We start from the raw sequence: 14,016 nt of genomic DNA on the forward strand, positions 1-14,016 counted from the left end.
AGTGAAGTTGATGAGGAAGTAAATCCATCTTTCTATTTTCAAAACTGGAATAACAGGAAAAATGACCAGAGAAAAAATAGACAAGACTAATAGTACAGCATGATTATTAACATAGGGATGTTAAAATATGCATAATATGATCATACTCTTTTTGAATGTGGACAAGGACATGCTATGCCTCGCCCTATTTTCTTTAAAGGCAGTAGGAATGTTGCTGCTGATTTCAGTGGGTGGGAACAGTGCAAGCTGCATGCAAAAGTTGTTTCATTACTGGTTACATTCCACCTTGGTTTTCTTTGATTGTGTCTTTAAACCTTAGAAAACGACCTATTTTTTTAATGTACTAGCTTCAATGCAAATATTCTTAAGAGCTCAGCACCAAGACTCTTAAAATGGGGATGTATCACGGAAATCACTGGCAAGGCGATAAGCTGCTATAATGAGGTCTTCCCTGCTGATTTCCAAAAGCTGCTTCGGGAGAGCTGCTCTTTGATGAGCCCTTTTCAGTGTGAACACAGGCGGTTCGGTCCGCTGCCAGCCGGCGGGGGCTGTGGAGCCGCAGGACGCGGTGCAGGGCGCGCGTCCCTTGCCCTGCCGGGCGCCTGCGGTGTTCGCGACCACGCGTGGGAAAGGCGGTGCGGGAGTGCCGAACAAGAGGGAGAATGAAACTCCTCGTGACTAAGCGGGACTGGGAGGCGGCGGGAGCGGGCGAGTCCTGCTGTACCTCGCAAGTGGGGTTTTCGCGCGGGGCTCCGCGACCCGGCCCGCGACGGGACGCCCGCCGGGCGCTCCCCGGGACGGGCAAGGCAGGAGAGTCCCCCTCGCTGCCAGCCCCGCAGCACTGGCCGGCACCTACCAGAGGTGCGGTCGCTCCCCGCCGACGGGCCGTGGTGCCCCTCGCCGCCGCGCCGCGGCCACCTCCGGGCCCCATGGGAAAATGGGCCTGGGAGAACCCAGAAGGGGCGGGGACGCGCCGCGCCATTGGCCGCCGCTTGCAGTTTGATACCGAAAGCTGCGCCCGGGTTGGCGGCCCGCGCCCAGGGGGCGGGGCGGGGCCCGGCCCGAGGGCGAAGCGATTGCCACGGTAACCCCGGCGCCCCCCCCGTGCCCGCGGAGGAGGAGGCGGCGGCAGCAGCTACCGGTGGCGGCGTGAGTGAGCGGGCTCCCGCTAGCGACAGCGCCGCCGCGCTGGCTGGGGCGCGGCGCAGGGGACGGCGCCGGCCGCTGCCCGGACAGGTGGGTGTGCGCGGACAACGGGGGCCGGGAGACTTGGGCGGCCCGAGTTGGCTGTGCCGCGGGGTGCGTGCCGCGCTCCGGGGGTGACGGGACGGACCGGTGGGGCACCCGCGGGCGGGCAGGTCTGCGTGGCAGTGGGGGTGCGGCGGGGCTTCCCCTCTGCCACCGCTGCCGGCTCGTTTCGGTCCCTCCCCGCCCCGCGGCGCCGAGCTCCGGAGGAAGAGACCACTTCTCGGCTGCCGCTTGTTGCGACACGGCAGTTGCTCAACCGAGCGGGTAAGGTTTCGGGGGGGTGCGGGGCCCGGGGCGGGCGGCGGCGGCCTCGCGCCGGTCACGGGCCGCCTCGCGGGGCGCGCGGGCGCCTTTGTGCGCTGCTGTGCCGCGAGCCGGCGTGGCGCGGGAGCGCGCGGCGGTAACGGCCGCCGCAACAAGTGGCTCGCGCGCATCCCGCGCGCCCCAGTCCCGCGGGTCGCTGCGCCGCGCGCCGGCTCGGGGTCCCGCGCGGCCTCCGCGCTCCCGCGTGTCGGGCGCGGGCGGCGCCGCCTTGTGCCACCTCCGGTGCGGACCGCGGGGCAGCGCCCGTGCGGCCCTTCCGCAGCCGCGGCGGCTCCGCTTGCACCCGGCGGCCCCTGAGGTGTTGAGCGCCTTCTCCTCTGCGAGGTTCCGCCGGACGAGATTGGTCTTCGCCTTAAGCCTGGTGATTTTTTAAATGTATCTTTCCCGACTGAGAGCTCTTAGTGATTGTTTTGCAGTTTTTAACGTGACGTTTAGGTTACTCGATCCTCCTGTCTGTTTTCAGCTAAGTTTCCGAGCACTGTTTTTCCTTTTGAACCACAGGAACTGGCATGGAAAGCAGCGTTTGTGAAGTGTATTTCCAGTCAGATGCTCACTCTGCGCAGCCCGGAGTGGGCAGGGCACAGGGCGATCGCTGGCAGTGTGCTGTCCCTGTAGACTTTTTTAAGTGACAACTAAACTCTTCCGCAGATGAGGACTTGTTTCTGTGTAAGGGAGGAATAAATCTTGATTAGTCCTAAAGAGTTCCTAAAAGAGAAACAGAAACCTTTCACACCAGAGTCGCTCGTCTGTCTCGCTGTAACACGTGTGCTTACAGACTGATGCTGGATACATTCCAAGCTTAAGAAAGCTTAGGGGTTTTTTTGCCAGAACTTTTCTGCGTTTACCAACTTTTCTTGTCACCGGATACACTGATGAGTTTATTTCATTGGGAACTGACTGATAAGTGTAGCCGAAGTAAACGTTATGTACTAAGTCAGTGTTGCTGTTACACTGTTGATATTGAACTTTATTTGGGTTTAGGAAGTTTTTGAAGCTGGGCATTACTAGAAACCTCAGTAACACATTATTTATGTTTTCAGGACTTCACTGAAGTTTTCATCCTTCACTGAATCTGTGAAGGATGTCATAAAAATTCGGTCAGCCTGCGGTTTGCAGTAATAGCTAGAGCCTCCCACAGCTGTGGGCCTTCAAAAATTAGTGAAAGGTGAGGTAAAACTTGCTTTTAGGGAAATTGCATATGAAGAAATATTGAACATTCATACACTTGTCAAAGGGTTGCAAAGTCTAGTGGAATGCATTAAGGTGGCCAGGGAATCAATCACCAGGCCCATTGGAAACTGTAATCTAGAAGCTTCACACTGATGATGGTTTTCCGGGCTTTGGAAGATTCATGCCAGGAAGCAGTGCTTTTCATAAGAGTTAGAGAAAGAAAAGAATTCTTGAACAAAAATTCTTTGGTAACTGTTTTTTTGACCTTTTTAAAAAGAATATCAGGGATATTGGTAATATCAAGAATGGTTTTTTGTGAATTGATTTGGAAACACGTTTGGGTGGGTTTTCAGCTTGTAAATAAACATTTTATGTATATTTTTTAAAGGAACTTCCTCCATACATGGTCTTAAAATATTTTTGTCGATGTCTATTTAAATATCTGGTTTTCTTCAATAAAAGTCACTTCCGTTAAGTCAGGTTTCACTTCCTTGGAATATCTGATGTCATAAATTTGTTGGTTCTCCAATTGTCTATAGACTTTTGGCAGAACTCCAAATTCTAGTGTAGGAAAGCCTTAAAAAAAAAAAAAAAAAAAAATCTTTCCTTGATTCTTGTAATATAGTAAAGAGAGAAGGTACCCTGTCTCTTCTGCCTGATTTCACCACTCTGCTACTCCTTTCCTGTTCTTGGAAGTTGAACCTAGAGTCAATAGGCTTGTGAGATGTTACATGCTTTTTTTAAAGTTTATGTGTCTGCAGTATGCTCTGTTTCACAAATGTGAAATTTAAAAACAAAATGCAGTAAAAATGCAAGCTGTCAAGATGTTATACATACACGAGGAGGGTGCAGGAAAAATACTGTTATTGTTTAGAGTCTGGGTGGAAATGCATGTTGGTGTTTTGGCTGTTTGGCTAGAAAGCCAATAGTCTGTTTCAGTGACCAGAGGCAGAGTTTAAGTAGCATAAGTGCTTTTTCATAGATCTAGAGATACATATGCAAGGTTGGTTCTCTAAAAGGTGCCACTGGTTAACTTATCTGAAAATAAATACTAGGTTGTTGGTCTGTGGAATGTGGCATTGTATTTTATGCGAAGTCCATGGGGCTGCTTCAGTTTGAGATGGACTTTCTGACTTGCCACCCTTGGTAGCAGCACACCGTTAAACTATGAAGTTAACCCTTTTACACAACTGGCAGTTTCTGTGAAAGCAGTCAGTCCTGCATAGAAAAATCTGAAATAACCATCATTATGGTGTTACAGACTACATCTCAAATCACAGTTCCTGCCTCAGAATAGGAGGACTTCGAATCACAGGAGGCTAAAAAATATTCAGTATTAGTGGCCGAGTGTGTTAAACAATTTGTTTTGTGGCAGTGCTGTTAGTCCTCACAGTCACTAACCAAATGAAAGTTTCAGTGTGTTTTATTTTGATAACTAAATCAGATCTGGTGGGAAAAATAATCTTGCATTAGAAATTTAATAGTTTTCTAAAATTAATTTTCAGAAATCGGAGTTGTAACTTTTAAGCAGGTAGTTTTGCTTTGGGTTGGCAAGGTGGTCCAAAATTATGGTCCAAAATTAACAGCAGGTAACAAAGTCGTGGTTCTGTCAGCTATCACAAATCAGAGATCCTGCAAGGTTAAGGTTACGTCTATTTGTATAATGCCTGAAGTACCAGTTAGTTCATGTGCAAGGTTGACGAATCTGTTTTACAATCTATCAGATTTACATGGGTAAATCTTTATATCTCAACCTTTGGTGGAAATAAATTCAGGAATGTGGTTCCATTTACATATGTTAAAGTTGCAGAGTGAGGCCCTCATATGCAAATGCTTGCGGATATGTAGCTACCAAAATAATTGAATTTACATTGTGGCTTCAGAAGATTAAAGAAACAACTAGTGATGCTGATGTGTCAAAAAAAAGCTTCCTTTGAGAATTAGGATTGGAGTAATTATACTGTATCTCACTGGTAGTTTTGTTGAGGGGGCATGCACATTGTTTATTTGTTTTGGTTTTGGCAGTTTTACTTAACCAAAGTTTAATTGCTAGCATGGTACAGAATATGACCTCTGGTTAAATTGCTTGTATGCAAATTGAGGACCCAGACTGTCCTCAGGTACAGTCTTTGCTACTTCTACTTCAAGGCTTTGACTGTTTGGCCATGGGAGAGGAAAATGACACAAATATTTTTCAGTTGTAATAAAAAGGGAAAAAAAGGGGGCAGGAGTTTGGAGGGGAAGGGAGAAGCTGTGAGAATTTTGATTATTCACTTTCTTCTCTTAGATACTCTTGACTTAAAATTGTGAATTAATTGAACTCAGGAGTAATTTTGTGTCTTCGGAGCTAAATCTACATATATAGAAATATTTTTTCTATTTCAAAAAGAGTATAAGAATGATGAGTACTGTAATTTTTCTCTTGATGCAAAGTATACTTAAAGTAAATTTGTTACTTAGAGCTTGCTTCTGTTTCTTTCAAAATTGTTAAACATGCATTTTTGATAATGTTGCATGAAATTTTCACTGTGAAACTGTATTATAAAGGGTACACTTCTGTTTCCAGAAAATCTTGCTATTATTTGCAATAGCTATTCTGATTTTTAGAATAGCTTTGTGAATTCTATATCAAAATATCTGAAAGGAACTCTATTAGAGATATCGGTATCTCGTTTTATGCTTGTGTAACTTACTCTGTGTTGCTGTAATGCTGAACAGTTTTACTTCCCATCTTAAGTTGATAAATGATCCCCAGATTTTTGCTGCTTTGCTTTTTTTTTCTTTCTATTTATTTTTTTTCTTTTTCCTTTTTTTTTTCTTTTTCCTTTTTTTTTTTCCCTTTTTTTTCTTCCTTTTTTTTTTTAAACAGCAAATTTGAACAAGGGAGGTATAGTTCCTTGGGACAGGGAGGAGTGAGTTGAACTGATCAGATAGATTTACCCCTAAAAATAAAGTGCTTCTAAGAGATCATGAAGAATTGTGAATATTGCACATAAAATAGCTCTATAAATAAACGTTTTTCAGAAACTGACAGTTGATTCAGAAAGAAATGCCCTGTAATAGAAGAAAAAATGTGTCATCAGTTTAATTTTTGTGCCTGCATGTGATGGTATCTTTCATCTTTCCATGAGTTTACTTGTAACAGGGGAGGAGGTGACAATGCTATGATTTCTAGTTTCTTTTTTCATGAAACCCAAATAAGTGGTGTGTTCTCATTACTGTCTTTTGAAGTTTGCTTTTGGGGTCTACCAAAGGTTTTGACTGAGGAGTCTAAACTTCTTTTCACAATATTCTTCTGAGGCTTTTGTTCCCAGATGTTTTGGATCCAGAGGAGAAAGCAGAGGCTTTTGTTCAGGCATTGATTTGGAACTGATGAACATTTGCAAGTGATGTGGAGTCCCTGAGGAGCTTGAACGTTTGGTCTCACTTTGGGTCATTCCTGTCCTCCCCTTGCCCCAGGCACTATACATCCACTGGATTTAAAATGCAAAAAACCAAACAAACGGAACCCAAACAAACCAACAACAAAACCCAAAAACCAAATCAAAACACCAAACAAACAAAACCACGACAACAAACTGTAAGAGGATTCAAAGATGAGTTAGATGAGGCAAGTTCTGAGTTTGCATCAACTGGCAGCATGTGTGCAATAGCTTGTTTGGATAGTAGAGGCAGCTAAATAGTTCTGTGGAAGTCATGGGAGTGTTCGTGGTTTGTGTTGTCAGTTAACAAGAATTAATAAGAATATTAGTGCGTCTTTGGTTTTAGGACACTATTGTTATGAGGCATTTGCTGATTTTCAGAGTTTCTGAAAGCCTTTTCTTGGCTGCACAGAAGATATCTTCAATGAAGTAATGAAATATTTTTAAAATAAGCATAAGAATAGTTGCTACGCTTTTGTTTGGAATGTGCAATAGCTGTCATTCTGTAGGATCGACCTGACATTTTAAAAGGCTCACAGTTCTGCTGTCAAGTGGGTTTGTGACAGATTTAATGAGGAAGACTTGTGCTTGTCAACAGCTACAGAGTACTAGAAGCTGTTTGAAAATCAGAGTAGGTAGATGGTTTGGAGAATATTGTAAAAAGTCTCTAGAAAATAAAATAACTGGTAACATTTGTAGTGCTTGAAGTTCTTGTGGTAGCGATCTATTGAGCAACGTCTGTTTTATATTTTATAAATAAGGTTCTTGAGAGATGGATTTTGATAACATTGCATTATTTAATTTTCTAAGAATGAAAGGTGATATTTTGAAATGTGCTGTATTATTTTGAGTTAAGAAATGGATGTACGTGAATATAGAATGCTAATAAGAGAACGATATAGAGCATACCTGATTTTAAAAACTGATTACATTTGTGTCACTACAAATAATCCTCAAAGACTGCTTCCAGGCAGTGCAGTATGTTGGTTTTCTGTTGGTGATACGAATATTGCTATTGAGCGTTGTGTGTCCTCCAGCCAGTTGTGAGTTAGTTTGTGTATACACACATGGGCACAGGCACAGATGAGAACAGGTAAACAAGAGTAAATGTTGTTAGTAGAAACTCAAAGCTAAGTACAAAGTTGATGTGGTAGAAAGATGCACATAAAATGTTCTTTAAAAATCATATTGGCTGCTGTATCCCCTTCCTGACTGGCTTCATGCCTCAGATTCTTTCCTCTGTTTCTGAAAAGCACTTTGATCTTTATGGCTGTACTTTTTTCCACTTCACCCACCTTTCAGTATTCCCGTGTTTTTTTGTTTTGGTTTTGTTTTTTCTCATTTTATAATCTGTCTTTACATTTACTACTCTTGGCTTATTCCTTCTCCCCAGATCCCCAGTTATTTCCTTCCCAACCCAAAGAAATTAAGGACCTGTATGTTAACTATGTGTGAGTCTTCACTCTGTTAAGTGTCTTGTCTCTTTGGACTGCTGGTTCTTGGGGGCACAGGCTAGTTCCTTACAGTGCCCTGGGGAGCCCTGTCCTGAGGATGTGTATTAGAACTAATTTGTGTTTGACAAAGTATTCTATTCTGTAAAATGGAATCTGCAGAAGAAGGGAGTCTCTGGTGACAGCTGTGTGAGGAAAGGAAACCAGCAGTGACAGATGAGGTCCAGGCTGGGAAATGAGCAGACTGCCTTGGTGAGGGCTCAGTGCTCCTGGACCAGAGGGACGTGAGGGAGATGTGGGGGCTGCTTTTCAGTACTCTGTGTTTCGGTGCTCGAAGAAGGCTCACGATATTGTTTGTTCTCTGCTGGTGTTGGGATGTTGATTTATATTTTTCACATCCCTTTTGGACTTAAATGGGTGTTGCTAGGGGGGGCAAGGCCTTTGGGATTCTCCATTGTGTATGGTGATCTGAAAATCAAGTAACAAGCTGTAGGACAAAAGGAAACGGCCTCAGGTTGTGCTGTGAAGGTTTAGATTGCATATTGGGAACAATTTATTCATGGAGAAGTTTGTCAGACATTGGAACAGGCTGCCAGGGAAGTGGTGAAGTCACCATCCCTGAAGGTGTTTAAAAGACATGTAGATGTGGTGCTCTTTGCAGTGTAAGGTTAACAGTCGGAACTGAAGATCTTGTAGATCTTTTCTAACCTAAGTGATTCTATGATTTTATTCTTTCAGTTTTCTTATGTCAGGTTTGAATAGGAGTTTCATGTGAGTCTTATGTGCACCATGACATTAGGATTGAGACGTAATATCAGGAGGTGAAGAGTGCTTGTCTGCATCTGCTGAAGTATTTTAAATTATGTACTCACAGTAATAATTGAAGTGTGAAGAGGTGTGTGTATGTGTGCGGAGAGGAGCTGTCTTGTTTTTCTTTTAATGGGAGGACTGTATTTGGGAATCTGTGATAAATGCTGACTGGAAAGTGACTAGTAGTAGTTGCTGAACCCTCTGGAGTGAAGAAAAGCATCGTTAGTCTGGCAGATTGTCAGCAGCAAATGGTACATTAATTTTTGGCACAGAACTCCTGCTAGCAAAAAAATAAGCTTTCCTTTCTGTTGTTAATAATAAAAATGAGGAGGGACTGATCATCTGCTCTCAGCAGGCTGATATTGTTCAGCTTCTTTTCAATATCCACGTAAAACAAACTCAATGCTTTTGACAAAAGTGCTTTTATATTTTATTAAAAATAAAAACATACTTTCTGATATCCTAATGATCTGCATCCATGTACATAACCAACTGTTCTTTAATAATTTTATTATGATTGCAAACTCTATCTATTGCGAATTTTCAAATGTTATTTAAAGATGAAGATATACCAGTTTTAAGATGTGTATTAAACCGAATGGAATATGGCGAGTCTTCATCCTAGGCCAGTTTTACTTCCCTAGCACTTCAGAAGCACTGTTTTACATCTACTACTAGTGGTAGTAATATAATGAAGTACTATTTTTTGATTAAAAATGTCTATTTGCAGTTGAATTAGGTAATATCTAGCTATGCTGAAAATTTTAGTAAGCTCAACATGATGATTGCAATTTATTTTTACCTGGGTAATAATAAAAACATTTTTCTTTACGGAATTGTTGCTTCAAGTGTTAGGGTCCTATTTTTTTAATACCCAATGTGATTCTGCCTAAGCTCTTAGAGTTCAGCTAACTTAAGTACATAAAAATTGTTTATTTTTATATAGCAGTCTGTTTTGATAACTACGGTAATTTCTGCTTCCTTTGGGTGCTGTAAATAAATCTGGTGCATGAAGAGCTACAGTGATTAAGAGTAGCAGGAAAGTACTGCATAAAAAGGAAAGGTTATTTAGTAGGAATTGAATTCTTCAGCAAAACCAAGATTTGCATGAATATGAAGATGTAACTTAAGAAGTTAGAAGTAATGTTAAGACCACAATCAAGTGTTTTCCTCATCAGTTCTCATCCAAATTTGTAGTAGTTTCATCAAGATTTGCAGCAGCTCTGTGTTTTTTGAAATCAAATGCGCATATTGGGTGCTTTCATAATTTCTGTCACTGGAAATATACTGAATTGCAACTCACTTTGTATTCAGTTTGCTGTTAACCGCAAGATGACAAAAGTCCTTACCTGTTTGCACTTGTAAAATTAAGAACTTTTCACTCTAAATTTTTTCCTTTACTCCATTTTGTTTGACTTGAAAGCTTCAACATTCATTCACTTGGGTGAGAAAATACACTGGCTAGGGATTTGTAACAATTAGATTCTGTTTCCAGGTCTGTTTTCATCTGTGCATTGGGGATGAGGTGGTTACTTTTTTCTTTCTTTGTTGTCTTTTCTTGTTAAACTTTTCTTGTGTTTATGTCCTTGAACATACATAATGTCAACTGTCTTGGACCTTGAAGTATGTGAGATGCTACTTCAGGATAAATGCAAACACTTAATTAGAAAATACTTTGTAGCAGCTCTGGGAGTTGAAATGGACAGCAAATAGGTTTTATGTGTTTTGTATTAGGATAGAGAGAAGGTAAATGTATTTTTAAGTGGTCCCATTTAAAAAAAATCCATTTGGGTGGCCACATATGATCATCTCAGCTTCTGTGCAGCCTTACTTTGCTTTGTATCTGCGAGAATGCTTTTGTTGAAAGAAAATCTCCTTTATTGTATTAAAAAAGGAGGAATTATTAATAAAAGTAGGTAGAAACACTGTAGTACAACAGCTAAAGTATTTTTAAAGTATCATATTAAAAGATCAAAAAGTTAGAATCCTTAGTGTATTGTTGTCATGGAAATAGAAATTTGAGTGATTAACTCCCTTCTATTTATAGCTGTTTCCTCTGAGTTAATGTTCCTGTTCCAGTTAACTTCTAGGTAAATTTTATGAGAACGCAAAGCAATTCTTGCCTTAGTGTGTCACTGCGGCCAATCATTTCAGTGTCCTCAAGTTACTTTCTTTTTAATGTGAATTTCACACGTCATGTTGATGTATTTTCAGATTTATTTGTACTTTGATAGCTTGTCAACTTTTATTGCATGCAACTACAGAATTTAAAGAGGCCTTCAGCATTTGTTCGTTCTTTTTATCTTCCCATCAGTACTTGACGATTGTTAAAGTAGTGGTATATCACTGGTTAAGACTCATCTTCTGGGGTTACTGGCTCATGAGAATGAGATCTGTAGGCTGTGTGTGCTATACTGATAAAGCTGGAAAGGGCCAAACCTAATGTATACCAATTATTATGAAAATTTTCCACTCACTTGATGCCCAAAGTTGCTTCTTCGTTGTTAATTTAATTGGGGCTTGTTGACCAGGAAAGTAGCATGCTACTTTTACTGTGCTTTTTAACTCTATTTGTGGAGTAACGAAGGATTTTTACCTGTTTAACGACAGTTTTCTTGAAAAACAGACAGTATGGTTGGTTAGGCCCCTTATATGAGAAGGAGTTTTCAGAAACAGCAGCATTCCTGAAAATTTCAGCTCAAGCTTCTACATTTTGGTGATTAACAGACCCAGTTAATCTGTAGAAAGATTTCTTAGGGTGCAGTGGCAAATGAAATGATGTGGTGATTAATTTTCTATTGTACTGTGATGTACCTTTTTTTCCCCTGTGATTTACTTGTGAGAAGTAAAATAGGATTACAGAGGGGCTTTGCTTTCTTTCTGACTTATCATGGGAGAGAATTTGAAAGAAGTTAGGGCAAATATTTTTCAAGTCTTTCCTCAAGACTTGTACCCCTTGGTAAACCACACTTGTACTGTCAAGTGTGATGGTGTGAAATTTTTATCATGGTCAAACCACTATCGTTTGTGTGAAAACTGAAAAGCCTTTGCTTTCAATTTGCAAAAGTCAGGTTTTTATTTCTGATTTCTTGGTATATTTGAAGAACCGCTTTCTTAAGTACAAATGCTGCTGCTCCAGTGCTCTCCTATGTGCCCAGATTTATATAGCTTGTATACTACTACCACTATTACTGTTTGGAGTTTCTTTCCACCTTGCTGTTCATGGCTCATCTCAGTGTGAGGAACTGCTTTGCAATTTGATTATCTTGAATACAGAATTATTCTTAATCTGGTTAGAGCAGTTCTATTCACCACAGCATCTACGATGCTAAGGGTCAGAAGGCATTCGCCTGTGTTAGACATCTGCCAAGCAGCCCGCTGTCTTCATGGAAGTAGCTTATTCCCCAAGTATTTCGGTGCTCTGCTAGTGCTGCTGTCACACGGGGTCATAGTTGTTGCTACTCGTAGTGTGAAATTCGCTGAGGGGAATACACATGGCAATCACTGAAAAGGGTACTTAGGGCTCTAGTACTGCTGTAGCTCTTCTGCTTCTCTTCCCTGCTGCCATGCAAAGCTTTTACATCTGTCAGAAATAAGGCTATAGGAAAGCTTGTTATTTAATGTAACCTTTTAATTAATGAAGGAAGCTGAAAGATGCCATATAGTCTGAATGACTATGCTAAGCATTGAAGCTGATGAAAATTGAGAGTTTGGGGGTGTGGGGGTTTTGTTTGTTTATTTTTCTACATCAAGTGTTCTGTAATTTTAGGTGGTATGTCTAAAAGTGGTGTAAAACTTCTGAATACTATTCAAATCTGACTTTTAGACCCAAATACAGATTTAAACCGTTGATTTGATGAGAAGAAGGTGGTGGTGTTTTTTTTTTTTTTTTTTCTCCCTCTCTTTAAACCAAGCACTCCCCTGCTTCTAGTCCAGGAGTTCTACAAATTTAAGGTTCTTAAATTATATAATATTATGTGTTGTCATGCTGAAATTATGTTTGGGTTTTTTGGGGTGTGTTTTTTTTTGTTTGTATGTTTCTGAAAAAAACTCCAGTCCTCAAAATACCCACCCAAAAAGCAAGCAATCTTCCATGAGTAGAGCCTGGTAGCCACACACGTGTTAAGTTATTCTTCCTATTATTGATATGCAGTAATGGTCATAATGAAACCTAAGTAAGTTTATTAATGTGGAGGGGAATTTAAAAAAATATGTTGGTGATGCTAGGAATTATTTATCAGCTCTAAGAAGACAGAAGCTTTGGTAGACACACACTTTTTTCTTTTTAAATAATGGATGTACCATATGAATGAGAAGATCATAGAACTTTTATGTAAAGAGGCATTACGGGAGACAGTCTACCAATATATATTGCATTGCAGCTCTTATGATATTAATGAAAAAATATTTAATGGAAGGGGTAAAATAATCTTGCTATAAATATAATATTAATGCAAAAGATTATATTAGAACCTGGGAACTTGATTTTTTAATTTTATATAGAAAATTTGGTTTCAAAATCACTCCCAGATACATTCTATATTTCAAACTGTGCATGGATTGCCATTGTATTGCCAATCTGAAATTCATACATAAGGGCTAGAAGGAATAGGGGTATCATAAAGCTTCTGTCATTTCAGTGTTTCAGAGGAAGTGCAAGAATAAAACTCAAACCCCATATTTGCATTCAGGCTTGCTATTAATTTTTCTGTTCAGTTTTGCCTGTGTTTCCTCGCCCCTTTAAATGCATATCAGGTTTGCTGTTGAGCAGCTAATAGGAGCAGGAGGGTGGCTGTCCTTGCTTTCTTCAAACTCTGCTCATCTTGCTTTCACATTCCACTAGTGATGCTCTCCATCTCTGTTCTGAAACACAGTTGAGGTTCTTGCAGGGTTTCCATACGCACACTGATAATCTGAATTTGCACATTCTGGCATATAGCATGCAAGTCCTTTGATAATACCCTGAGTTTTCAGCACTAGAGTAGGAGGCAACAGAAGTCTCACTACGTGACAGAGGAGAGAGTAAGAGCAAATTAAAATGCAAAGTGTTTCATTACCTAAAAAGCCTGATAGATTTGCTCCTGAGTGTGGGATGTAGCTGAAGGTAAACTCTGTTGGTTAGATGCTTGAATTTTTCTTTCATCACAAGAAATATTGTTAGTGATTACTTTACAATATTTATAATACTATATTTAGTATTTACTACATTTATTATATTTTACTGGTGATGAAAGAGTGTTGATATTTATCCACCCTTTGGAGTTTGTTTTAATCATAACACAGACGTAGGTATCTGGAACATAGTGGGAAGTCGCTTCACAAAAGGGCTCATAACAATTACTGAAAAATTGTTTAGTCTTGCTTAACTCTACTAATGTGTTCTCATTTACATAAAATTAAATAAGCACACAACAAAAAGTAGAATTTGGGAACTAAGTAGAGAAGTAAATGTGCATAGTTTCACCATATATGTCATTTAACAGTGTGAATGGGAAGTGAAACATCAGCATGTGAAAGCAGTGAAGAAAACAGACTACACAGAAGAGATAACAAGAAACAGAAGTAATGAGTAGTCCTATTAATAATGTTTC

The 14,016-nt window shown here is 40.7% G+C and overlaps 1 protein-coding gene across 7 annotated transcripts in view; it reads left to right on the forward strand.

Moving 5' to 3' along the window:
- The window catches only part of PIK3CB (phosphatidylinositol-4,5-bisphosphate 3-kinase catalytic subunit beta), a 91,770-nt gene that overhangs the window by 20,315 nt on the left and 57,439 nt on the right, over positions 1 to 14,016 (forward strand). For 2 of the 7 annotated variants that reach the window (XM_082056786.1, XM_082056784.1), the window contains exon 1: positions 1,107 to 1,236. The exons of 2 other annotated variants lie outside the window; for them this stretch is intronic. The gene's annotated coding sequence lies outside the window, so the exon portion shown is untranslated. Of the gene's footprint in view, positions 1 to 1,106; positions 1,237 to 1,346; positions 1,513 to 1,800; positions 1,934 to 14,016 lie in introns of those variants that run through there. 3 more of the 7 variants (XM_082056789.1, XM_082056791.1, XM_082056787.1) reach the window with 3 other exon arrangements.

Source organism: Streptopelia decaocto (genome assembly GCF_964273445.1).
Source record: "Streptopelia decaocto genome assembly, chromosome: 6".
Lineage (NCBI taxonomy): Eukaryota > Metazoa > Chordata > Aves > Columbiformes > Columbidae > Streptopelia > Streptopelia decaocto.